The following is a 4,059-nucleotide window of genomic DNA, read 5'->3' on the forward strand; positions in this document are numbered from 1 at the left end:
GAGATTTTAACTAATAAACTGTACTAATTGGCCCAACCAAAATTCTAGAAAAAATTAGTAGATATATATATGAGTCTAGTTTCAGGAAAAATTTACGGAATTGGATTTCGAGTTTCGTAACTCGAGATATGATTTTTAAAGCGACTGTGATGCAGTTAGCCAGCTTGTCTGGAAATTTTAAAATGAATTGTATGAGCTGTTTAATTAATGAATTAAGTCCGTTAACACCTCGTGTTCGACTCCGGCAACGGTCTCGGGTACGGGGTGTTACACCCTTAATGTTTTTGAAAATGCGTCCTAAAGCTAACCCATTTTCCTTAGTCATCATAGTTTTCTTCATCATAGTAAAATAAAATAATAAAAGTAATTAAAACCATAAAAATAATTAAAAGGCCTTATTACACTTAAAACCCCAAACCATAGATGAAATTAAAAGGACGTCCAGTTCACCAGAAAGAAACCAGGTTTGTAGAAACATGTGACCAGTCCAAATCCCTCACAGCTCCAAGCCCACTATGGTTGAGGATTACCTGTGAGGATGAAAATAAGGGGTGAGTTTTGGAAAACTCAGTGTGTAATTCAACCCAACCATAGCCTAAATCAGTTCAATCCACAGAGACAGAATAAGTTGGCCTCAGCCCAGAACAGATATCAGAATAAAGCCCGTAGACCCGCAATGCACTGCGAGCAGATATATCATGCTTATGCAGAAACCCAACCATATCCAACCACATACACCCTCATACCATCCTTTCACCATGTGGGGAGACTACTCGACCCACCCAACTGCTACACGCCATAGAAATATGCAGCATGGTCGCAGATCTGAAAATGTGTGAGTCACGAGATCTGAATATTTTGTGGCGGTGCCACCGAATCAGATAATTTGTGGCGGGGCCACGATCAGAATAATTTGTGGCATAGCCACCAGGACGCTTCCTCCATAATATAACCCATGTCCCCATGCAACAGATATACATTCATGGCATGCATCATACAGATTTAATTCATCATGCTTTTCAGACAAAATTAACCCTAGGGGTATAAAGGTCATTTAGCATACATAGAGGTATAATGGTAATTTTGCATACATAGGGGTATTCTAGTAAATCTAACTATTTCAAAGGTTTTCATGCATATCATAGCTATTACGTTTAGCCAGAAACACTTACCGAGCATTCTTATCGAATTGGGCCCGTTGGCCCATTAACCCAGTTTTGGCCCATTAAGCCCAAAATATCAAAACGCACGAAATCGCGCGTACTACAGTTTTATCACTTCCAATCACCAGTAATAATTACCCATACGTCTCACGAGCATTCGCACACTCGCAAGCACCTAAAATACCAGTTTTTCGGTATTTCGACTTTTCGGCTTTTGCCGATCTAGCCTATGAAAGGGTGTCAGTTACACACCTGATTTGTGACGACTTGCTGACAAGATCCACGCATGAACTGCCTACAATTGAATCACTTAATATTACTCCAAATATCGAAATAAGATTGAGTATATAGTCCCCTACCATATTCGGCCAAACATGCCTAAAACCCTTATTGCTCTTACCTTATTGCCGAACTATGGTTAACTCCAAAGATCCAATCGTTCCACCTGTCCAAGCCCTTGATCAACCACCTCTAAATCACGTTATTACCAAAACAAAATAGTTATTACGACCCCTTAGGGTTACAAGTCCAAATCGACAACCTCCCTAACTTTTAGGGATTTTGGCCTTTCCTAAAATATGTAAGAAGACTAAGTTTTGGAGAAGACTTACCACCGATTCCTTAGTGAATGATTCCAATGAGTTTCCCACTCGATCCCGATGTAGATCTAAGCCCTCAGATGATAACAAAAGTCGATCTTTCAGTGACTTCAGTATTCGGCCAAGTCCCTTTTAATGTGGGGTTTTCGGCTTTTTGCAACTTGTGTTTAGAAAGGTAAAACGAGAGGGTTTTGCTATGGTCTTGTCATTAAAACTTGAGGTTTTAGAGGGCTGGTGAATCGGCCACAAATGATGAAGAGAAGAGATGTGGTTTTGGTTATAAGAAATCAGCACAAAAAGAATCAAGCTTTCGGGATTTCGGCTTTTTATGGCCAAAGGCTATGAAGGTTTTGAAACGGTTGAAGGGAAAAATGGAGATGAACAAGATGGTAGGAAGGTTCGGCAATGGAGGAAAGAAGAAGGAAGATAGATGGAGAGAAAAAGAAAAGAAAAGAAAGGAAAAGAAGGAAGAATGGTCAGAAAAGAAAAAAAAAGGCACAACACTTCCAAATGCGGAATTTATACCTAGCTTTTGACCTAGCCGAAATTTTCCCCCCTAAAGAAACCCTTGGCCGACCAACTCTTGCTCCTCAAGAGTCCACTATTCGGCCAACACCATCCTCCTTGATCAGCTCCTAAATCCTCTCCCTTATCCCCTCCTTACTCAATCTCCTGAGCAATTCAAACTCATCCTGACAGACTTTTACTTCAGTTCCATTACTTACCTTTTCTGTTCATAAAAATTAATCACTTAATTTGCTGTCATTGTGACTTGAACCTGGGTCCTCCCAATCATCCACACGCCACTTATAGCATTCCCAGTGGCGTCACTTAGCCACTTTACCACATGCTTCCTTGTGATCCATTTTTCACAAATAATTCCTAAAAGCTCAATTTATCAGAACCCCTTTTCTCTTATAGCATTAAATTTAATTAAAAATACCAGGTTTTATCCTAAGCTTGGGCCTTCTAGAGGCCCACCAACATGATTAGTCCTACACATAACAAGTAGAACACAGAATTTTAAATTTTACAACTTTTACAGAATTCCAGAAAATTGGGGCGTTACACATAGAAATCATCAAAAAACGATCAAAGAACGTACCTTAATCAAGGAACAAGCTAGCCAAATATCAAATCCCTAAAATGGCTTCTTTTTCTTTCTCAAATTCGATTGAAAGAGATGAGTAACTTACTACAATTTTTTTTCTTTTAATTAGTATTAACTTAATTATCAATTTCCAATTTTAACCTTTAATAATAAACATATAAATCACTTAATATAAAGCCATTTATGTCTGTCTTCACTATCAATGGACTAATTACAACATAAGGACCTTTCATTTAATAAGCCATGACAATTAAACACTTTTAACATATAGAATGCAACTTTTACATTTTACGCAATTAAGTCATTTTTCTCAAATTGAGCTATTAAACAAAAAAATTAGCTCATGAAATTTTTACCTATACATATTCACGTGCTATAAACACCAAAAATGATATTAAAATAATTTTACAACCTCAGATTTGTGGTCCCGAAACCACTATTCCTATTTAGCTAAAACCAGACAGTTACAACCCTTGCACCTCTTTTTCTCCACTTCTATTCCACCTTCCACCACCATTAGTTAACTACACCACCATCGTACCACCACCTCACTACTGCCGCACCACCGTTGCACCACTATCGTGATCATTTTTACTTCTCTTTTTCTCTCCACTTATCAACCAAGAGATTTTTGTTCCACATTTACGTATATTATTTATTTTGAAAACCTTTCTGGAATTTTATTATTTCCAAACTAAAAATTTCATCCTATCATCCATCTTTCTCGATTTCGTTAGATCATATTGATTCAACTCATTTCCAAACAGAACAACCGTATGTAAGGTGTTATTAGTCAATTTTGTGATCTTTCTTCCATCCTTTTTCCTTCATTCACCAAATGTATATATATACATATAAGTTATTGACATTTTTTTCCATATCTAATTCCCTGTATAATGTTTTATTGATGAAGGACCAAATGTAACAGTCCGATTTAGACCCTATTTGGAACAGTAGTTTTGGGACCACAAATCTAAGTCAGAAAAATATTTTAATATTAGTTTATGTGTTTATAATGTGTGAATTTATATGTGTAAAATTTTCGTGTTTTAATTTTGTCATTTGAGTGTCCGATTTAATAAAAGGGCTTAATTACGTAAAATGGAAAATTTATGGTTTAATTTGTAAGGGCCGAATTATTGTTGTCTTTATTGCATGAGGTATTTAAGTTGCAATATTACCATAG

The sequence above is a fragment of the Gossypium arboreum genome, chromosome 6 (assembly GCF_025698485.1).
Source record: "Gossypium arboreum isolate Shixiya-1 chromosome 6, ASM2569848v2, whole genome shotgun sequence".
Taxonomy (NCBI): domain Eukaryota; kingdom Viridiplantae; phylum Streptophyta; class Magnoliopsida; order Malvales; family Malvaceae; genus Gossypium; species Gossypium arboreum.